The following is a 24382-nucleotide window of genomic DNA, read 5'->3' on the forward strand; positions in this document are numbered from 1 at the left end:
TCTGGGTCCCCTTACCTGCCTCACTTGCAGCCTCAACTTCCTGTCCCTGACCACTGACCAAATCAGAAGATCTTATCTTAAGGGGTGTGACCGCCTCCTGGCACAAAGTATCCAGGTAACTTTCCCCTCCCTCATGCATCGCAATGTCTGCAGCTCAGCCTCCAGCTCAATGACTCTGAACCTGAGCTCTTCAAGCCACAGACATTTACTGCAGATGTGTTTGCCCTGGATCACAATGGCATCCAGAAGTTCCCACATGCTGCAGCCATGACACATCACCTGTTCTGCCATCCTTAATGTGTTTTAATTAACTACTTAACTATTTTAATCAATTAAAATATATAAAAGAAGGAAAACAATAATCAACCATACCACCAATTTGTAAACTATTTTCACTTTAGGAATGGAAAAGACCTTAACTATTTACCTGGTGCTCACCAGATGCTCATCAAAAGCTAGCTTCTTCCCCTGTATTGGAGTAAGAACCAATTCCTACATGGTGAAAAACTTAGAAAAGCAAAGGAGCACCTATTTCCTCTCTTCACCTCACTCCCTCACTCACCCCACTCCCAGTGCTCTTGTTCAAGGTCGCACTGTAGTGCCTACAGCTATTGCCACCTTTCACTGAACTGACGAACCAGTTTTGAGAGTGACTGAGAGTGCAGGGATATACCGCATGTGGGTGGATGCGTACACGCGTTGCGTACAAGAACATTGCTGATTCTACCATAAAGAATCATAGCCTAAAGAAAAGTATAGATGTGAATTGCATGATAACACAGTGATAATTTTACTATCTCACCAGCATTTCTTATTTTGCTGCAGCATTATCTCAGCAGAGTGCAGCTGCATTTTCTCTCAGGCCGTATTTCTCAGGTAGCAGGCACTGTGACAGACACCACAGGCTGACTGTTGAAAGAGAAGGGAGGCAAGACCAGCTGCACAAGTAAATTGATTCCCTCCTGATTTTAATTTAAACTTCAGAAAACGTGATATATTAAAAACGTTTTTAAAAGACTACTCTCGGGAGGATCTTTTCCTTTTGTAAATCTGCTCCTTTAATTAGGGTAATATATTTTTGAAAGTGGTGGAAGAATACATGCTGATGGAGGCTCAAATGAAAGTTGTTACGTTCTTTATTGTAAGTGGCAGGACCATGCACTGGAACACAATAGAGAATCACATTGAATTAGTGGTAAAAAAAAAAAACACAATTTGACTCAGCTTCAGCTAGTCCAAATTCTAGGTGCACTGACAATTTATAAAGCATAAGCTTCTTCAGTGGTTCAAATGCTAAATGTCCAGTGGGAACTAAGCCATACAGAGAGGAAGATCTAAAGTTTGATTTCTAGTCTGTTTTGTATTTCCTGATCTCAGCACAGATGGCGCTAGAGAAGCAACTCCAGGCCACAGAGGGGAAAAGGAAGAATCGTCCAGGATTTCCATTCCTGTTGAACAGGATCTCGTTCGGATGAAAGATCATTGATCTGAAACATTGGACTGAGTTTTCATTCAGAGGTCAGGTACCTGACATGGGAGCTAATTATAAACAAGCCCACCTCTATTTTAAAATTGAGAGCCACTTAGGATGGCAAGCTCATTCCACGCTGTATCAGGAATGACGGTGGGCTCCCATCACTCGGGGGGGGGGGGCAATGAGAAACCCTGCAATGCCCCCAGATCGGCAGCACTATCGGCTGATCGGAAGAAGGAGGCAGCGCAGCAAAGAGCCAGGCAAGTTTTGTTAATTTCTGAAATAGCTACGGGTACCTGGCCACAATTATGGAGGGACAGCCCCTCCAAGGGACAATGCTGCTGTGGCCTGGCAGCCATTATGGATGTGGGGGGAGCCTCACATTAATAATTGCGGTCCCCCATTCCTGTTCTAAGCCTAGCATGTGGCGCAGGCCAATGTGAGCTGTCTGCATTACCAACTGGAAATCCCAGTCATTGCAAAAAAAAATTAGGTCCTTTCTTTAAATTAATTTGCAGATAATTGGCTACCCAGCACTTACCAGTGGCAGCTGACCTGACCCTGACCTGGCCTCTTTGAAAATGGCTCACTTTTGGGATTATGATGGGGGAATTGGCAGGGAAGCCAATGTTGCCAATTTGTGAGCCTGTCCACCTCCCATCCGAACTTGACCTGAATTTAAAATTCGGCCTGTTAACTGTGTTCCTCTCTCTACAGGTACTACCAGACCTGCTGAACATTTCTAGCATGCTCTGTTTTTATTTGCTCTGCAGAGTTGTTTTAACGTGAAGAATGCCACAAGATACTTCACAGGTAAGTGAAGGGTAAAAGGACGCAGAGGTTAGGAGGAATTACCAAAGGCTTGGTTGAAGGAGATGTGGCGAGGGGAGAGAGAAAAAAAAAACTACCTAGCATTGTCTGAGACCAACATGAAATTCACAGTTTGTTTGTTGGCTTTGGGCTGAGCACATGTCAGTTGAACCTGACAGGTGAGAATTGGGAATCATATACTGGCAATGGTATTATCACAAAGGAATCGTCTGCTGGATACACTACAGGAAGCAGGGCAAAAGAAAATAGTAAAACAAGAGCAATTTGTAAATTAAGTTTAGAGAGCTTGGAACAGCAGATTAGTTGGAGGATTAAATGCTATAAGGTCACTGAGCTATTAAATTCTTGCAATATTGGATCAAAAAGGGTGAGTTGTTTAATTATTTAGTAATTCAGCTTCCATGTTAACAACTATGAACAACATAAAGGAATCTCTTTTCACAGATTAATAACTTGATTGTCACAAACGCGGTTTTTTGATTTCCTATTGACCGTTTACCAAAAATTAAGGGTGGAATTGTGTCTACTTCTGTGACATTCCCCTAAAGACTGTAATGTACACAGTCACAAAGGTCAAAAAAGCCCGAGGAAAGTGTTGAACTGAGAGTAGTCCATGAAATGTAAAACCTTCCTTAAGTGTTTAATTGTATTTAATAGGTGAATCATTCACATAATCTCATAAAATTGTACTGTGCCCCATTTTAAACAGGTTAAATACTGTATTAAAATAGCTCACAAATAATTTTATTAGTGATTACCCAATGCGCCAATTAGGAATTTAAACCCCTTTAGAGTACTTGCAATTTGTTTTTGTCAGCTGTACCAAGGTATCCAATGCTGTGGATACATGTAATTTTAGGCATTTTTGTTTATTATAATTAGAGCCAAAATTGGCAGCATGTTGCCCCATCATAAATAAAAACAACTTTGATGTGGTACCACTTTTAATTAAATGCTTGTTGTATAAGACTAAGCGCTATATTGCAAGTTTGTAATACCTAAATGCTGAAGACTACTGTAATTTTCAGAAGGCACCTGGTTAAGCATACAGTGGTGAAAATCTGTATCATCATATTTAAAATCTGTATCATCATATTTACACTCCAAGTTGTTTTTTGTCCTGAGCCATTGGCTTTGGTATTTTTTCTCAGCAGCTGTTCTTCGACAGTAAAAATTAATCTCTCCCAATTTCTGAGAAAATAATATTTGCTTGATATCCTCCGAGATAGCTGTGTTCCTCTAATGCTGACCCCTTGAATATCACCGATTTTAATCGCTCCACCTTTGCTGGCCATGCCTTCAGTTGCCTTGGTCCCAAGTTCTGGAAGACCCTTCCTGTACCTCTCCGCCTCTCTACCTCGCTTTTGTTCATTAAGACACTCCTTAAAACCTACCTCTTCAACCAATTATTGGCCATCTGATCTAATATCTCATGTTGCTCAGGTGTCATATTTTGTTTCATAATGCTGCTATGAAGTGCCTTTGCATTTTTATTATGTTAAAGGTGCTATATAAATATAATTTATTGTTGTTGGAATACTTGCCTTTACATTGCTACTTTAAATTCCCTGTAGATCTGAGACTTCCTTTAACCATGTGTTATTGATTTCAGATTAATGTGTGATTATGTAGACATGTGAAGTACCAAGACACTAATACCATACACTTTATCCATTAATATGCTATTGTTCCTCGATGATGAATTTGATACTTAATTAAATTTGACCTTGCACCATATACTGTTGGTGAGATGTGGTCAAGTTGTGTCCAAAAGCTCTCAGTTATAGTTGTGCCATTGGAAAAAAGCATGATTTGGAGGACAAAGCCTTGTTCACAGTTGAGAAGTTAAAAACCAAAGGGGAAATAAATTCCAGGCTGCTTTTCTCCACCAATTATCAGTTAGTCAGGAAAATCTTGGTGGAGATCTTGAAGTAGGTTACCCACTTACCCTTTCTCCAGCAGAATACCATTTAGCTCAGGGAAACAAACACTAGCAAAAGCTGTGTTTTTTTTTCAAATTAGTAGAAAATGACATCTGTGTCATAGCTTTCTTTTCAATACATTCTTTTTCTTTTGTCTTGTTCAGACTTTCATAAGTGCATTTTATTACTCCTTAAGTATTTCCTTTATATTTGTTTCTTTTTTAATATTTTATTTTCTTTCTTTAACTTTGTTTGCTTTTCTCTGGGGAGAATTTTTCCTTGGTGTGAGGGCAGGCCCCGCGTGCCAATGTGTAAAATGACGCGCAGTGACATCAGGCATGCGTCCCAACGTCACCGTGCGTCGTTCCGATCTTCCGCTCGGTGGGCGCACACTGGAGCCGGCTGCACGCCCGTCGAACTATCAAAGGCCTGTTAAGGCCATTAATAAACCAATTGAGGAAATTGACAGGAATGCCCGTCCAACCTTAAGGTTGGCGGGCAGGCGAAGAGCCCAAGAGACCTTCGCGTTTTTCATGAAACCTCATCCACGGGCGGGATTAGGTTACATGAAGGGTTTATTAAATTAATAAATATTTTTCGAACATTTCAAAAACATGTCCCAGCTCATGTGACAGCATCAGATGATGGGACATGTATAAATGACCTTTTACCTTCTTAATTAAAAATTTGCATTATGAAATTAATCTCCCTGAGGCACGGAGCTGCAGACCCCGACTCTCCCTCCTCCCCCTGCCCGCACGGGTAGTGCTGAGCACTTCCAGGTGTGCATCATGCTGGGCGGGCCTTAATTCACCAGCCAGGGGAAACATTTTACTTACATAAACCGTATCATGCCCTCTAACAATTCTGCAAGTTTCAATGAGGTCAATAAAAGCTGATGGTTTAGTGGGTAACTTATTGGCATGGGTACAAGATAGGCTAGCTAACAGGAAACACGGGGCAGCCATAAATGTGTCTTTTTCTGGTTGGTGGGATGTAATGAGTGGTGTGCCACAGGGATTAGTGTTGGGGACTCAACTTTTTACAATTTATATAAATGACTTGCGTGTAGGGACAGATGGTATGGTTGCTAAATTTGCCAATGACACAAAGATAGGAAGGAAAATAAGTTGTGTAGAGGACGTAAGGAGGCTACAATATAACATAGATAGGTTAAGTGAGTGGGCAAAGATCTGGGCCAGAATTTTCTTGTTGGCGTGCAGGGGCAGGCCCCACACGCTGACGCATAAAATGATGCTCGGTGACGTCGGGCGTGTGTCCCCACGTCACTGCGTGTCATTCCGACCTTCAGCACCGGAGTCGGCTGCACGCCTGCTGAACTGTCAACGGCCCATTAAGGCCAATTAAAAACTAATTAAAATAATTAACGGAGCTGCCCATCCAACCTTAAGGTTGGCGGACAGGCGAAGAGCCCCCTTTGCATATATCATGAAACCTCATCCACGGGCGGGATGAGGCTTCATGAAGGTTTTATAAAACAAATAATTTTTTAAATTAAAATTCATTGATGTGCCCCAGCACAATGTCACATGAAGGGACATGTCTAAAATTTTCTTTTTCTCTTTATTTAAATTTTTTCAAAATGAAATTAAACTCCCTGAGGCAGCTCCGTGCCTCGGGGAGGTTTCTATGCTCTTTTGTGCTCATGCATCCTCCTCAGACTCAGCCTCCTTCCCCCGCCCGCACAGGGAGCACTGTGCGCGTCACGCTGGGCGGGCCTTAATTGGCCCACCACATAAAATGGCAGCGCGCAGCCCATTGCGGGCAATGATCAGCTGCGCGCCCGCCTGTGTCCGCTCCCGCTTAGCTCCCCCAATGGGGGTAAAATTCTCCCCTGGAAAATGGATTATAATGTGGGCAAGTGTGAAATTGTCCATTTTGGCAGGAAGAATAAAAAACCATGCTACCTAAATAGTGAGAGATTGCAGAGCTCTGAGATTCAGAAAGATCGGCGTGTCCCAGTGCATGAATCACAAAAGGTTAGTATGCAATTAAAGCAAGTAATTAGGAAAGTTAATAGAACGTTATTGTTTATTGTGAGTGTAATTGAGTACAAAAGGAGGGAGATTATGCTTCAGTTGTACAGGGCAATGGTGAAAGCACATCTGCAGTACTGCGTAAAGGTATTGGCCTCCTTATTTAAGGAAAGATGTAAATGGATTGGAAGCAGTTCAGAGCAGGTTTACTAGACTAATAACAGGAATGGATGAGTTGTATTGTGAGGAAAGGTTGCATGGGTTAGGCTTGTATCCACCAGAGTTTAGAAGAGTAAGAGGTGACTTGATTGAAACCTTTAAGATCCTGAGCAGTCTTGAGAGAGTGGATGTGGAGAGGATGTTTCCTCTTGTGGGAGGTTCTAGAACTAGGGGTCACAGTTTAAAAATAAGGGGTCCCTCTATGACAAGTATATTCCTCCTTAGACAAGGGAACCAAAATTGTACACAATACTCCAGATGGAATATTGCCTCTCACCATGGCACTACACAACTGCAGCAAGACATCCCCCTGTGATGAAGGCCAACATACCATTTGCCTTCCTAATTGCTTGCTGCACCTGCATGCTAACATTTCATGACTCATAACAAGGACACCCAGGTCCTTTTGTACACCCCGCACTTCCCAACCTCTCACCATTTAAGAAATATCCTGCCTGTTTTTCCTAACTTCACATTTCTTCACATTATATTCCATCTGCCATGTTCTAGCCCATTCACTTATTATGGAAACAGAGCCTGCTTATAGGGAAGATAAGCACCTATAATTTATTTCCAACAATTTACTGTTATTTCTGTTTTCATTTGTTTTGCTTAATAGTGTCATGATCCAATTTTGCTTCGGTAATCCATGTGTCATGTTTTTTACTTATCGTTGAATTTATTTGGATGACTTCCATTTTTTTGTTTTATGAATATTGGTCCATCTCTAACATTGTGTTTTCTTTAACAAAAACAGAAAATGCTGCAAAAATTCAACAAGTCTAACAGCATCTGTGGTGAGAAAAATAAACAGAGTTAACATTTTGAGTCCATATGACTCTTCTTCAGAGCTAAAGAGAAGTAAAAATGTGATGAAATGTATACTTTTTAAGGGCGGTGGAGCAGGTGAAGCTGGATAGAAGGCCAGAGATAGGCGGGGGCGAAAGAGAGATTGCTAGAAATGTCATGAACAAAAGGACAAAGGGGTGCTAATGGTAGTGGTACTGGCTAAAGGAGGTGCTGATGGTGGCATTAAGGTCAGAAGGATAATAGCAGGACACGGGTAAGCACTCTGGAAAGAAAAACATGAACAAGTGACAGATGGCCCTAGTGGGGATGGGGTGGGGTGGGGTGGGGGAGGGGACGGTGGTGGGAAAAAAGATTGAAAATAGGATAAAAGGTGTGGATAGAACAATGAATAAAAATGAAAATAAATAAAAATAAAAATCAGTGGAAGTTTTTCCAGCATTTTCTGTTCTTGTTTCAGATTTCCAGCATCCACAGTATTTTGCTTTTATATAACTGTGCTTTCTTTGTTCATTGTATTTCTTGTTTCCTGCTGAATGGCCATTTCTTCATATTTGTTCTGCCTCTCCATTACCTCTAGTCTCCATTCTGCTTTGTTGCTTGGTTTGCCTGCTTCCACACCTTCACTGCTGCCCAATTAACCTGCCAGTAAGTTTCCACATCCCATTCCTTTCATCCTGGTTATTGAAATTCTTTTAATTGCTTTCTGCTTTTGCCAGTCCATCAGTTTGACACACACAACTGTTAGGAGATGCTGCCCAATGCTCAGGAAATAATGGGACTTCTTCAAGAGAAAAGGCAGCCATGGAGATCTCATCTTGCAATGACTTTGATGTGCTCAGCTTGAATGTTACAACATGTGTCACATTGGAACTGAGCCACAGCTTCTATGAGAAAATGTGGAGCAGAAGTAGCACATAAAATATATTTCTGCCAGTCACGAGGAGTCTGCGTAACCCACTTAATGACAATGCGGACAGAGCATTACATGGATTTACACCAATTTGACTTGGAAGGAAAATGTTTCTAGGATCTCAAACTTTATGGCCAGCACAACAGAAATTACCTACAGTAGGTTCAAACGTAATTAGTCACTGGTGAATTTAATTTAGTGTTGTTACAAAATGTAAACAAGAAGGTGACAGATGGGTAAGAAAAGAGAAATGCAAAACTAAGACATTTTGAAATCCAGCTCTCTGGATGAGGTTCATTGATGCAATGGATGTCACCACAGTTGTAGGATGAGAGGCAGTTGGATGCATCACTGAGACAGAACACAAAAGAAAACTAAAACTCTATGGCCTGAATTTTTAGGATGACAGCGGCTCGGCCCCTGCCATCTGAAGAGTCGATGGAAAACACATCCCCGCCATCTCTGCCTGCCCCACATATTTTATGCTCAAATCAGCCTTGATTGGCCGTAGGCGGGACTGCCATCCCTCACTCGGGAGAAAGTCCCACCTTGGAGAGCTGCCAGACAATCGGATTGGCCGGCAGCTCTCCAGTCCATGCAGGAACAATGTTGTAGTGGCCGGAAGAGGAATTGCACAGAGTTGTCTGAGTCAAAGTCCTGGGAACCAGAGACCCAGGTCACTGTCAGGGGTCCCAGGGTGGGGAGGGTGGGGAAGGTGTGGGGAATCGCGAGGGGGTGATCAAGGTCTTGGAGGATAGGCTGGGGGTGGTGGGGTGGCGGGAGGGGGGTCTGGAGGTCGCCAGGCCTTAACAGGAGGGCGCATCCAGTTGGAAGGGGGCTTCTGATGGAGATGCCCCCACCACTCCTTCCCTCCCGAGATCTAACTTTATTTTTGGCTTTTCCCCAGGGAGCTTCAATCCACCTGCCAGCCTAAAAGGTGAGGCTGGGAGAGAAATAGCCCTTAAGTGGCCATTAATTGGCCACCTAAGAGCCTCACTGGGGCAAGAGCAGGCTTCCTGCCCGAGGCCTTGCCCGCCCCAATGTGAAATCGCTGAGAGGTTGGGGTGGGCAGGAACCTGGAGGGAATCATGTCCATGCAATTTCAAGCTCTTCTGGCTAATGAATATTTAGGCTTGATTGGGTCAAAATACTACTGTCCTTACAATAACATGCATCAAGTAGTATGATTATCCTTGGAAAGTGCTCACACGTGCACAGCAAATGGAAAAAAAAACTTTTGTTTAATCTAACAAAATGTTCTGAACGGCAAACATAGCTGTTTCTTAAAGCTTGCAATATCCAATATATGTCAAATGGCAATTTTTCCATTTTACCAGTTATTCATTGCATATTGACTCACTTAAGACAGCTAACAACGCTTGAACGGACATTTAAAGAACATTGAAGAATACTCCCGGTATAAGGAGAGAGGAAAAACAAAGAAAGAGCAAAGCACTGAGTACATATTCTTCTGGCTGGACTCCTGATAACATTTGTTGCCTTTTTATTGCTTCCCAAAGCTTATTTGCCAACGCACTGTCATGGTGGGATTTTGTACCCCTGCATTCATGGTTGACCGATATAGTATGTAAGGTAGCTGCTCACCTTTTTTTGCCTAAAAAGTATAAATTTGCATGTAACAATAGAAATACAAATGCAAAGAGAAAAAGGTTTAGGTCACTCAGGCTGATGCCTGCTGTGTCAAGGACTTTAGAAAACGATTCAGATTCATTCTGACCCATGTGGTCCTTGGTTGATGAAGAAAGTGACGCTTTCAACTAGTCACCAGTTTTTTTTTTCAAAACATATAAAAGAGGATTTTTATTCAGCAGATAATATATTATCTGTTTATCACAGCCCAGTCTTGGCATTAACTAGCTTTTTTTTCCCCCAATTCTCTAACCCTTTACCTTATCTTCCTTTTTTTTTAAAAGGCAATTATTATTGCTAAATGTCTTCAATTCTGCAGAGCAGATGAGTGGACAGGGGGTTTCCAAAACAGTTTCTGACATCAATACTGGAAAGTCTGACCAGCAGGAGTGCAACTCAATCTGTGGGAGATGGAGAATTGTATTGCTTTAATCCTATGGTGGGACCCTCCATGCAGCGGCTCAGATGAAGACTGATGACATTAATCCCACATATTGGTTGGTTGAAATGTTTGGCTCTGTTAGGATTTCAGTTTGACTGGATCCTCTACAAAAACAGCAAATGTCTGTCATTGATGGAAGACATTTCCGTGACTTGTTATATGTGTTACAATATGGATAACCTTTTACTGTTAGCCTAATTTCGTGTACAAATTGAAAATCCATGACTTAAGTGCGGTGATGCCAGCTACTCAATGCATTTTTAACAGTTGACATTTTTATTAAGCTCCAGCTGTTCTAATCATAAATGATTCATAAAGAGGGGCAATGTTTTTCTTACACGGTAATAAACTATTCATGGAAGATTGTGTGTGTGTTATATATGATCTATTTCTTTTAGTGTGTTCATCTGACAAATTGGCAGGGAAATGTCTGCACCTTGTTTTAACACCAAATAAAAACAAGGTTTTCGTATGACGTTTGAGTAAAATTTAATTGCAATATTTGATTGTATTTATTGTATGACCAAAAAAATGCCACAAACATTGTTTAACTGCAAAAAAATGATTTGTTATAAGCTTAGACCTTGCATTGCTCAAAACTATTACTTTTTAAAAAGTATTTTTTCTACAAATATACAATCAGTTAGAATTTTGGTATTAACATTGCAGAACTCAGTGTCCATAGATTTGTCACGAATTTATCACTCCCTCTGTGAACATTATTCTTTTTCTATCCATCCTACTTTCTAAAGGTAGATCTGAAATATTAATACAAAATGTATTTCCAGCAAATGCTGGAAACACTCTGCCAGTCAGACAGCATCTGTGGTGGGAGGGGGTCAATTATCCTTTGTCAGATGAAGGTTCCCACAGAAGGTTATCAATCTGAAAGCATTGCTCTGTTTCTCTCTCCACAGGTCCTGCCTGAACATTGATCTTTTTCAGCATTTTCTGTTTTTATTTCGGGCAGAATTTAATAGGTGGTGGGGTTTCCTGCCACTGGTAGGTTCAGTGGGGAATGCAACCTTGCTGATGTCAGCTGTCCTGCAGCCATTTAATGCTCTGAAGTGCAAAAATTAGCTTGGGGTGGGAATTCCGCCCCTCACTCGGGAGGAATACCCACCTCAGAGAACTGCCAGGCAATCGCATTGGACGTCAGTTCTGTAGTCCTACCAGTGCCACTAGGAGCAGTGGCCACTCCTTGACACTCAGGCAGTTTCACAATTCTAAATGCCAGTACCAGGATGGAGGTAGGTGTGGGGGATGTTACAGCAGGGTTTGGAGGGAAGGCACCAGGGGTAGGGGAAGAGGTATGATGGGGGTCTTGATGGAGAAGCCAGGGAGGGAGCATCTGGGTGGGGAACAGACATTAGTGAAGAGTGGGTGGGGGGGGGGGGGCGCGTAATGTGAGCTGATGTTGTAAGGTGACGGAGCCAGTGATGAAGGGCCCCCTCCTTTCCTGCCTGAAGCTTGAGCAGGCTAACCTGCCAGCACCCACCCCTCACCACCAAACTGCACCCCACCCCCCCACCAACCCTGACTTCTTCTTGCTGGCCTCAAAAATTGAGGCTGGATGAAAAGCAGCCACCTCACAGCCTCAATTGGGATGAGGGTGGGTGGGGCACACTCGGCCTCTCACACCTCCCATAAAATTGTAGACAGGTTGGGGGGGAAATGGAAAGATGGCAGGTAGGGCGCCCAGAGAATTTTACAGGACCCCATCCACCTGCAAACCCACTGGCGCAAGTCCATAAAATTCTGCCTTTCAGGTCTGAAACAGGCTCATTCTAATGGACATGAAGACCGCACTAGTTCTGATATATATTTGGAGTTGAAGTGAAGTATTTTATGTGCATTTTAATTTTAGGACCATTCGGAGTGTCCACAGTTAATCTACAGAAAGATTGTAGTTTGAATTACAGAGCTTCAGTGAAACACGATGAATGTGAAACAATCAGCATGCAAAATCCTGTGAGGATATGCAACACTTAAAAAAGCACAGCAGATCTGCCAGTTGGGATTTGGTGAACTCAGCACCTCTCATTTGTAGCAGACAGTTGGGCCTTTGCAATTCAAATCAAGGAATTACCATTCTAATAATCCCAATTCCCTAAAATATAATTGTATATGTATAACAAAACTCACAACAGCAAGCACACGCCAAAATCAATTCCCCCGGCTAAAACTGTCTGTGACTGATCATGACCTTTATTGTATTTTCCAGGATAAATTGAAGACAAGTTACCTGAAAAAAACCATGGCCCTAACCCCAAACCTATAGTGAGCAATGATAATACAAATGATGAACTCCCAAAACACAACGAGAACTTTCAATGGATTAGCATTTTTAAAAAAAATATTATAAATTAATTATAAATGTTTTATAAATGTACATTATAATATGTAAACACATGCAAAAAATTAGAACAATAATATTTGGGGAGGTACGCAAGCAGAATTTAGGGGCTGTACACGATATTTGTGCTTCATTTTTGGCCATTTCTGATACCATCCAAAGCCTCCCAAGTTGCAGTTTTGCAAGGCTTCCCCAATTCTTGTTTCTTCTCAAGAAACCATAGTTGCTGATTGTATTTGCAGCTAACTGTTGTAATATGCCTTTACAGGACAGCAGCATGCCATTGTCATATCGTATAAGGATGCTTAACAGAGCAAGGGTTAATGTGGGACTGGAGATCAGTACTGCCCAGGGTATGGTGTAGAAAGTCACATGATAGTAGGCTGTGCAGCGGGGTCTGGAAAGAGCCAGCGTGGGGACAGCACCTGTACATGGCAGTACCTTGGATATGCACATCGTTATGAGTTACCAATAAACGGTTTATGTTCAGCCGTACAAACCTCCAGTCCTGCCTGTGAAATACCAAATGAACCTTTACAACACTAATCTTTATATATTCTATTTTGTAATCCAATTAGAATCTGCCTCTATTTTGTTATTTTCTGGTTGAAAAACATACATCAAGTAGTTAACCTCCTCAATGTCAAGAGGATTTCGTTTTCATGTTAAATCTGCGAAACCTTTAACTGGTGTAATAACATTGAAAGAGTATAATTTATTGACCTTGAGAGAATAAATAGACAAATCAGAAAATCCAAGCTTCTTTTTAGCTCTTACAAAATAAATAACCATAAATGCCAGAAGCTAGTAGAAAATATTTTGAGGATATACTGAAATTTACTGAGATGAGCAGTCCAGCTACTGAGCAAGCCATATTATGTGTTTTTGGTGGCTCGTTTTATTGCATTTGCCCTAAGGCACTTGAATTACATACTTACAATTGTGTTTTTTTTTCCACCCCTCACAGTGTGCGATCACCATTAATACTAGTTTTAACCTTTGAATACAGAAGTTCAGGGAAACTGCCGTTCCCTTGGGCTATATGTCTTTACTTACTTATCTCAATAAAAATCATTGCAGTCGTCAAGCGATTACATTATCAGTGCTACAATTTGGGATCTCTTGCAACATTTCAAACTTGTGTTCACAACAAAAATCTGTTTCCATACCCATATAAATCCAGTTGTAAGTTAAATTTGCAGCCATATGGATGTTGGGAATGGGATAATGTGAAATGAAAAATTAGTTATCTTTTTGTTGCTGAGTTATGCAACAGAAGCAATGTCATAGAGTCATAGGGCAGAATTTTGCCACAGCGGGATTTTACTTTCCCGCCGTCATCAATGGGATTTATAACGGCCCGCCGCATTTTACAGCCCTGTCCCCGTCGAAACGGGGCCACAAAATTCTGCCCGTAGAGTCATTGATGTCTACAGCATAGAAAAAGGCCCTTCGGCCCATCGAGTCGCTGCCTTCTTTGCTCTTCTGTTCAGACGAAAATGTAATAACTATCAAACTTTTGGACCATTATGTTCAGGCTAAAACTAATAACAGATTTATTTGCTGGCAAAATTGCACAAATATAAAAATTAATATAGTCATAGAGTAGAAGTACACAATCCTTAAAAGGCCAAGTAACTTTTCTTTGACAGAGGCTCTGACTGAACATAAATGTGAGCAATGAACTCGCATATCCTCTTTTAGATACACAGAGCAAAGCAAAGCAAGCAACTGAGGACTCCTATACTGCTGGCCGACTTGTCTGTCTACTAGTTTATGTTGATGTAAGCTTAATTGAAGATCAAACAGATACTACTCAATAGTCAGGTAATTAAGTTTATAATCCTTTCTAACACTTAAATAGATAAGGGGTGAAAAGCTGTCTTTTGCCATCTGATGGCTCATTTAGTGCTTACACCTGACGACAACAGAAAACAGAGCTGGTTTTTCATGTTGGAGACCGAATCAGAAAGTAGGGTTAATCTCACCATTGCAATTGCACCATCACAGCCCTGCCTCTGTTTCTAGAATGCCGGCAGACAGGATTTTGCTGGGGTCCAGGCTCTAAGTGGAAGCAGGTGTGGAGGCAGTCTGAGTCCAGAGGTGGGCAAGTTAAAAGGCCCCCTGCATTCCCAAAAAACCTCGTCAGGTGCTTCCAAAGCAATCAGCAGCTCACTTGCATACAGTTAAATCTTTTAGCCACTTTAAAACACCCACAACCCCCCATCACCACCTACTTTATGAACAGGGCTTACAAGCCCTATTTACAGTTGGGAACCATTGAATAGCTCATAAAACATGGGGTAAAGAAATGGACTCTTCAAAGCAACTTTACAAACAATGGACTTGTTAAAGGATGAGGCAATTTGGTTGCAGGCAAGAGCCCATAAAGCTCACCAGGTAAACAAACAGACTTCAGAACTGCTATCTCAATAGATGTCTAGACTGCAAACAAAAAAGAAATGGGAAAAGATTAAACATTTATACTTAGTTATCATACTAGACTACCATTTCAATAATGTGAAATATATTCTACCTTTTTATCCATTAGATTAACTTTTTTGACTCACCTGAAGATATTTATATATTTTGTCATGAAGAGATATTAATGTGTAGAATGCTATTGGAAATTAGTTTTTTAAAAATAGAACTCTAGTGGGGGTCTGTGTCTAGGTGTGTGTCTGTGTGTGCCTTAATTGGATTAAAGCCAGTCAGTCTGGGTGCTTTAATGTATAGTAGTTTTGAGATGTTAATTGGGTGAACAGTAAGGAGAATAGTAAGGTACAGTATTCATATGCATTTGTTGAATAAACCATTCAAGACTGCAGGTAAAATCTTGCACCTATCCAGAAGAAGCCAAACAATGTGTTTATTTTTTCAGCTTAATAATAATATCAGTGCTATGAAAGGGGCTGTATTGTTAGAAGAGCTGAAGTTCAAAAGACCCAGTGATACAATGGAAAATTTCAAAGGGAAAGCTAGGTATATAAAGAAAGGAGTTTGTATGTGTAAGGTAGAGGCAGTTAAGGCCTAACCAACTTGTTTGCCTCCAACCAACTGGCAAAGGAACCTCATTTGGAATTTGTAAGGTCAATTATGCTTTGCCTGGTGTCTATTTAAAGTCTATGGGTTACAGCTGCCTTATTGGAGATTTATCTGCGGGTGATTAATTTGAGGATTTGTTAAAAAGTTATTATAGTAGTAATTTGTAGCCATGTGTATGTGTTTAATTTGTTGTTAAAATAATAAATGTTTAATTTAGTTTTATATAAAAACCACAAGGCTCGGTGATCTTATTACTACTGAATTCAAAGTCTGCATCTCAAAATTACAAAGTGCAAAAATGGATTATGACAGTTGTTTCAAATTTCCCTCGAGGATTTGAACAACTCCGCCTTTATCTTTGGCTGTGTCATAATAATTTTCATTATTAATATTTTGCTTGACAGCCTGTCAATTGGTAGAAGTAACAATCTGGCAAACACATTGGGCAGAATTGTTCCAGATTTGCACAAAGTGTGGTAGTGGGCAGGGAAAAGGACATTTTACCCGCCGGCTGCAATGGTGGGTTTTCACACTATATCACCCCATTCCAGGCATGTCCCACCTCATTAATAATGGTTTCCTGGGAAACACGCCGGATCATTGGCGGGGCGGCCACTGATTTGCCCGCCCCACTGTCACCTCAGCCGTCGGTAATCTGGACACCATATTCAAAAGGGAGCCCTTGCACAGAGATAGCACTCTCTAAAGAATTGGAAGCTGCTGCAAAGCCATGGCTGCCAAAGGGAGGAAACATGCTGCCCCCAAATTTTGCGATGCCTCCCTTGGGCACCTACTGGAATGCAGTGGGGGCCCACTGTGAAGTCCTCTACCCCTGCTCTGGGCGAAGACCAGCAAGCAAGGTCACCAATCCAGCATGGGAGGTGGTGGCACCGGTGGTCAGCACCAACGCCCTGCAAAAAAGAACAGCCACCCAGTGCCGAAAGAGGATGAATGACTTCCTCTGTTCTGCCAGGGCAAGTCTCTCTCCTCATCAATCACAACTCACACTCACAAACCCATCACACATCCACAAGGATCTCACTCACTGCCAGTTCAAGGGACATCACCATTCACTCTCTCATACATGCCTTCATCTGCCCTGTGGATCGTGTCCTCATCCCGCCATGGCACCACTCACCACCCACACATGCCAGACAGGCTTCTCATCTGGCCTGGCAGGTATCCTGCTTACACTCTCTCCACCTGTCTTCATGCAGGACAAGCTGGCACACAACAAAAGGAAGAGGTTGCAGGCTGGTGGAGGGATCCTTGACATCAAGGTCCTCCCAGACTTTGAAAATAAAGTCATCCAGCTGGCTGGTGTCGATCTGGAACATTCTGATGCTGACTGTGAGGTCGGCGGTGCTCAACCAAGTGGGGATCCAGCAGTGCAATATCCATCAGACAACCATGCTGTGAGTGAGTTCCCCTGTCCCACAGTCCCCCGCCATGCACTAATTATCTCTCCTTGCTTTTGCAGGCACATCTGGGAAGCAGCCGAAGGGGTCCATGAGCTACCTCTTCGACCCATGCCCAAAAGACATCTCGGAAAAAGAATCTGATGATACCCTAATTGAAGACCCTTCACAGCGCTCACCCACACCCTCCACCAGCTCAGTGGCACATACCCCATTGGGAGGTAGTTCTAGAGTAGCTTCGGGGTCACAATCCGGTGACCACATCGCACTTTCTGATCCACAGCAGATAGCAGCAGGGACTTCCCAGATTTCTGGAACTCAGAAGACTGCATGAAGCCAGAAATTGGCTGAGTCTGAGTCAGATGAGGAGCCTCTGGACTCGGTCATACCTCAGTTGCTTGAGCTGCAAAGGCAAGCTCGGGAACATCAGGAAGGGATGTCCACCTCACTCTTCAGATTGCAAGGCACAATGGAGGAGTCCGTCTGCCTTCAGGCCGAGGTGATAATGCTGGCATGACAATGCACTGAGGTCAACAATAGCAGGATGGTGGCCACAATGGGGACCTTGGCAGGACATCAGTCCTGCACTGCTGCGAGGGCTGAACTCCATCGCTGGCGCCATAGTTGGCCTCCAACAGTGTCAGCGCGAGACAGATGTGGGGCAGCTCGATCTCACTCCAGCTTCCCCTTCTCCTCAAGGATTCAGCCAGGGGCTCTCGGGCACTCATAGGGAGGGGAATCAGCAGGTGCACACCCCAGGACCATCCACCAAGGTGACCCAGCTCATCCAAATCCCTTCTTCCTGTGACCCCAGCAGTTCCAGATCCACAGGCCAAGGAGGGTGCCACTGCCACACAGCAGGACCCTGAAAGCAGGTCAGGGCCCTTCAGGTCTCGGCCATCCAGAGGACGCCCGTCAAGGTCATCACAGGCAGGGTGTAGCAGTCAGCAGGCTGCCTTCCACCTCCGCTGTGGATGTCGGGGGAGCACCAAGATGTAACAGCAGGATTAGGAAAGTTAAAAAGATGTATTTGCACCGCCTCAGCGCGGGTATTAATCACTTGTACTTAATGTTCACTATTGTAAATAAACTCCCATGAATGTCTCCTTGCCTATGGTTCCTTGTTATGATGAACAGTGTTTGTGTCACTCAGATGTGAAACCTTGGTTCCTGCACAGGATAAAGGGAGGTGTCTCAGTCCAGGGGCTCTTCCCTGTGCAGTGTGTAACCTTCAGATCAAAGTGATGGTCTGGCTTCACACTCACTGGACACATTAGTGATGTTTGCACCTCGATGGTTCTTGTTATTGCTGCCACAATGTCGTGGGCAGGCATCACAGAATTCCATCATTCTCTGCACCTTTGAGGCTGGGTTGGCCCCCCATCTCTTCAGCATCTGTGACTGGTGACGCTGTGCACATGAAAGGGTCAGGTACTGAAGGCTGACAAAGGATCAGGTGCATTTAAAGTTTCACAGCTACATCTCCATGACATGACCCTAATCACAGAGCACAAGTGAGCTGCCCTCAGCCAGAGAGGAGTCAGACATTCACAGAGGCTATGTGAAGATCTATGGAGTGTCCTCACTGCATGTCGTCATCATCCTCCTGGAATCTAGTGAGTATTAGGGCCTCTGCTGTATGTCCACGATATGAGTCTGAGCACTAAGCATTGTGAACTGCCATCAGCCGCACAGGAATCAAACGTTCACAGATGCAAGTTGAGGATGTCAGGATTGCTCTCATGCATCTCATCACCAACCTCCACAGCAATGAGGGCCTCCCAAGCACACCTGTCTCATCTGGTCAGTGTGATGGCCTCCTTGCCCGCATCCTTGCATTCGAGGACCTCGTCATCATCATCTCCTTCGACAGCCCCCTCATTGGAAGATACGTGTCGTTCCTCCATCTCCTCCTCAGCCAGGTCATTGCAGTGTCAGGGTGTGGAGTGAGCAGCAAGTGACGATGATGCACGACACCCTCGGTGGATAGTGTTTCAGTGCTTCACCAGACCTGTCGAGGCACCAGAACCCCATTTTCAATATGCCTATTGCTTGGTCCACCAAAGTCCAGGTTGCAGCATGAGCCTCATTGTACCATTGCTGTGCTGTAGTCTGAGGCTGCTGCATGGGTGTCATCAGCTATGTCCTCTGTGGGTAGCCACTGTGCCCAAGGAGCCAATCCTGCTACCTCTCTGGACCCTGAAAGATGTCAGGGATCTGAGAACACTGAAGATGTGGGAGTCATGGATGCTCCCTGGGAATTGTGCGCAGACTTGCAGGATGAGTTTGTGGTGGTCGCACACCAGATGAACATTCAGCGAGTGAAAGCCCTTGTGGTTACCGTAGTTAACTGCTGGTTGTCATGGAGGTCTAAGCACCACATGAGTGCAGTCGATTGCACCCTGCACTTGTGGAAAACCAGAGATCTGTGCAAATCGCAGCGCTCTTTCTTCCTGGCTTTCCTGAAATGCACGAAGACCTGTGGCTTTGTGAAGATAGCATCAGTGACCTCCTAGATACACATGTGCATGGAGGCTTGCACGGTCCCGCACTGGTCACCTGTAGAGCCTTGGAAGGAGCCACTGGCGTAATAATTGAGCACCATGGTCACTTTCACGGCCACTGGCTGTGGATGCCCTCCATGTCACCGTGGTGCCAAATCCTGCAGCAGGTGGCATATGTGACCGACCAGTTACCTGGACATGTGCATCTTTGGTGACACTGGTTCTCAGTCATTTGCAGGAATGACAGGTGTAGTGTATAGACCTTCATCTAGCGAGGCACCTACAAGCGACGGCTCGCTGTGGATCTTCAGTTGCGTGTGCATCAGGCCCTGCCGCCTCTTCATCTTCAGGGAGGTGCTCCCCCCTTTGCCGAGCAGGCGCCTCTGCTGCTCTCATCTTTATCTGTGGCCTTTGTAAACCATGAGCCATAGCGTTAAATCACCAGGCTCCATGATCCTGATGTTCTCCTCCTGCAGGGTCAAAGAAAGTGATGCGTGAGTTAGCACAAGTGCCCTGAGAACTTCTCTTGGTGAAGTCTGAAGGGCACTTCACGCACTGCAGGGGAGTGCTAGCCACCACTTACCACCACCAGTGTGTAGTGCACACCTCTGCCCCACTCCACTTGACCAATTGGTGGCAGCTTTGGCTATTGGACTGCATGCTGTGCTCTCAGCTGAGACGCATGCATTTTCCTAACCTGACTATTTCCCAATTCCGGCTATTGTTTGCTGAGTAGCTACATCTTCCAATCACATCGGTCATAACTCACCTTAATAAACAAAGATGCGACTCATGCTATAGCATTTCACAATGACTTATAAAGTAGACAAAAAACCGTTTTACTTAGCTTGTAAACTCTCCCCGCTTCTAAGTCATGGTTCACATCTCCATGCAGCTGCTGTAAACTTGACAGCTACTGAAGTCCAGCCAACTCCATGAAAATTAAAGAAAATAATATCTGAGGTGGGATACCAAAGAGCCCACAGCACTGTCAGTTTTACCCTTCATAGGAGAGAGTTGGTTCAGGGACACACTCCCTCCTCCACCCTCATCAAAATAGCCAAGGGCAGGAATGGAGACGGAAACTCTAGATGCCCCGCTTGACGGCCAATTTTTTCGGTGCCACCTCAGTTTGGTCTGCATCAGGACTTTCAAAATCAGAACGTTTATGTTCAATTCTACTAACATAGAAACACAGAAACATAAAAAATAGGAGCAGGAGGCCATTCAGCCCTTTGAGCCTGCTCCGCCATTCATTATGATCATGGCTGATCATCCAACTCAATAGCTTGCTTCCGCTTTCTCCCCATATACTTTGATTCCTTTCGCCCCAAGAGCTATATCTAACTCGTTCTTGAAAACATACAATGGTTTGGCCTCAACTACTTTCTGTGGTAGCAAATTCCACAGGCTCACCACTCTCTGGGTGAAGACATTTCTCCTCATCTCAATCCTACCCCATATCCTCAGACTGTGACCCCTGGTTCTGGACTCCTCCACCATCGGGAACATCCTTACTGCATCTACCCTGTCTAGTTCTGTTAGAATTTTATAGGTTTCTATGAGATCCCCCCTCATTCTTCTGAACTCCAGCAAATATAATTCTAATCTACTCAATCTCTCCTCATATGTCAGTCCCGCCATCCCAGGAATCAGTCTGGTAAACCTACACTGCACCTCCCCTATAGCAAGAACATCCTTCCTCAGATAATGAGACCAAAGCTGCACACAATATTCCAGGTGTGGTCTCACCAAGGCCCTGCATAATTGCAGCAAGACATCCCTGCTCCTGTACTCGAATCCTCTTGCTATGAAGGCCAACATACCTTTTGCCTTCTTTACCGCCTGCTGCATCTGCATGCTTACCTTCAGTGACTGGTGTACAAGGACACCCAGGTCTTGTTGCACATTCCCCTATCTCAGTTTATAGCCATTCAGATAATAATCTGCCTTCCTGTTTTTGCTACCAAAGTGGATAACCTCACATTTATCCACATTATATTGCATCTGCCCACTCACTCAGCTTGTCCAAATCATACTGAAGCATCTCTGCATCCTCCTCACAGCTCACCCTCCCACCCAGCTTTGTGTCATCTGCAAATTTGGAGATATTACATTTAGTTCCCTCATCTAAATCATTAATATATATTGTGAATAGCTAGGGTCCCAGCACCGATCCTTGCGGTACCCCACTAGTCACTGCTTGCCATTTGGAAAAAGACCCATTTATTCCTACTCTTTGTTTCCTGTCTGCCAACCCATTTTCTATCCAACTCAATACACTACCCCCAATCCCATGAGCTTTAATTTTACATGCCGATCTCTTATGTGGGACTTTGCTGAAAGCCTTCTGAAAGTCCAAATAAACCACATCCACTGGCTCCCCCTCATCAACTCCACTAGTTACATGCTCGAAAAATTCCAGTAGATTTGTCAAGCATGATTTCCCTTTCGTAAATCCATGCTGACTCTGTCTGATTCTGCCACTGTTTTCCAAGTGCTCTGCTATTAAATCTTTTATAATGGACTCTAGAATTTTCCCCACTACTGACGTCAGGCTGACTGGTCTATAATTCTCTGTTTTCTCTCTACCTTCCCTTTTAAGTAGTGGGGTTACATTCGCTACCCTCCAATTTGTCGGAACTGTTCCAGAGTCTATAGAATCTTGGAAGATGACCACCAATGCACCCACTATTTCTAGGGCCATTTCCTTAAGTACTCTGGGATGTAGATTACCAGGCGCTGGGGATTTATCGACTTTCAACCCCATCAATTCCCCAACACCATTTCCCTACTAATACTGATTTCTTTCAGCTCCTCCCTCTCACTAAACCCTGTGTTCCCCAATTTACTAGATGGATAAAATACACATTGCCCTTCAAAAGCCCAGTAATTTGGATTATCATGTACAGATGCCAAGCTTTTGCTGCTTGGTTGATTCGTATATCAAACAGCCTGCCTGTAGCTTTTGGGCAGCTCATATCTCAAACACCGGTCATATTCCCATATCAGTTTTATTTATTTGTTGCTTTTCTAAAACGAAGCCAATTTTAATTTACATTTTCTGATTATTCAAAGTTATGTGTGAATATATAGAGAAAATGTTCATATTAGTTACAACAGAGTACTGCTCTTGTTACAATAATAAAAAAAACTCTTACTGTAATAATGAAACATTAAAGAATACATTACTTACTGCTTAAATATGGTGTTCCCTTGTTGATTTCTCCTTATTCTCTCTTTTCCTACCTATTCTGCCTCTGATCTAACCATGCGAAGCCTTTATTCTAATTAAGTATAAAATATTAAAATATATCCTTGGGCCTCCTTACTTCACCCATTTTGGAGGAGGATGCAACTTGTTTGTTTTTGAGAGAAGTTTTAATGGGCTGAAGATCAGCTTCAGTTGTGAATCACACTAGAATTGGAAACAATTTAAAGCCAAGAAGCAAATTCATCCTTTGTTCTGGAACAGCTAAAATGCACTATCGTGGACCAACAAGTACAGTCCAAAACCTATAGCGGTTTTGATTCACAAATCTGTTGTGCATTGATGTCTTAATATGTGCAACTTGTAGAACGTTCATTTAAAATCCTCTTGGCGCTTTAATAGTTTCCTTGCAAAAGAATCACAAGTTTTTCTTGTGGAGTACCTAGCCACACATTTAATTGTCATTACACAATCATTGCACAAAACAGACAAATAAAAGCTCTGATTAAGTATTCCTAACATCGGTGTTAGGAAAAAGAGGGAATGAGAGCAGTAAATTATCAAGATATCAATACTCCATGTTCAATAAAAAATATAGGAAGTAATATAAATAAAACATAGGTGATTAAAAAAAGTGATTCAGATGCATATGTATGACAATCTGTTTCGCCATTCATTGCCAGATCTAGCTGGATCACATACAGCAATAATCGGGTCCTGCTCTTATCTGCCCAATCTGTTCAATTTTCCAGGATGAACTTGGAGTGCAGATAGCCTCTGGCTTCTTTTCTCTAATGCAACTGGCCTTTTAAACTCCTCTCCCCTACCTCCCCCACCCTCATCTCCAAAAACGATTGGGGAGCCCGTGGATTTCTTTGTCACTGAGATTGAGATCATCCATTCAGCTTCCTCTCCTGCTTCCCTCTTTCTCCTTAGCCCATCTGGATAAACTTTCTCCAAGGCCTCCCTGTCTCTCCTCATGTCCTCCCTGAGCTCAACTTGTCATGAGGCCCATCTCCCTCGACTCTATTCCCACTAAACTCCTGTCCACTCTTCCTCACTCCCACATTAGTTGATATTGTTCATGTTTATCTCTCCTCAGGTACTGTCTCCCTCTCCTTCAGATCCACTGTCATTCCGCCTCTCCTCAAGAAAAAAAAACATTAATCACTATCATTTTGAATGACCTCTTGATCTCCAACTTCCCATTCCTCTCCAACATCTAATTTTTCTCCAAAGTCTTTGAATGTGCCGTTGCTTCCAAAATAAGTATCCAATTCCCCTGAACTCCATGTTGGAATCCCTCCAATTAAGTGTTCACCCCTGCTCCAGTGCCAAAATGACTCTCAAAGTCACAGATAATCATAATCGCAGATTTCCAACTGGAAAAATGGGCCAGAAAATGGCAGATGGAATTTAATGCAGAAAAGTGTGAGGTGTTGCATTTTGGAAGGACAAACTAAGGTAGGATATACGCAGTAAATGGTAGGGCACTGAGGAGTGCGGAGGAACAAAGGGATCTGGGAGTTCAGATACATAATTCCCTGAAAGTGGCGTCACAGGTAGACAGGGTTGTAAAGAAAGCTTTTGGCA

General features: G+C 43.2%; 1 protein-coding gene and 1 long non-coding RNA gene across 2 annotated transcripts in view; one reads left to right on the plus strand and one right to left on the minus strand.

Annotated features, from left to right (window-relative positions):
• Positions 1 to 24382, minus strand: part of LOC144686788 (low-density lipoprotein receptor-related protein 1-like) — a 1926687-nt gene that overhangs the window by 1559482 nt on the left and 342823 nt on the right. The window lies entirely within an intron of this gene.
• Positions 1361 to 10729, plus strand: LOC144686789 (uncharacterized). The gene is made up of 3 exons (XR_013577991.1): positions 1361 to 1518; positions 2192 to 2287; positions 10098 to 10729. It is a non-coding gene; the product is annotated as an uncharacterized LOC144686789 (long non-coding RNA).

This window comes from Cetorhinus maximus, chromosome 11 (genome assembly GCF_964194155.1).
Source record: "Cetorhinus maximus chromosome 11, sCetMax3.hap1.1, whole genome shotgun sequence".
Taxonomy (NCBI): domain Eukaryota; kingdom Metazoa; phylum Chordata; class Chondrichthyes; order Lamniformes; family Cetorhinidae; genus Cetorhinus; species Cetorhinus maximus.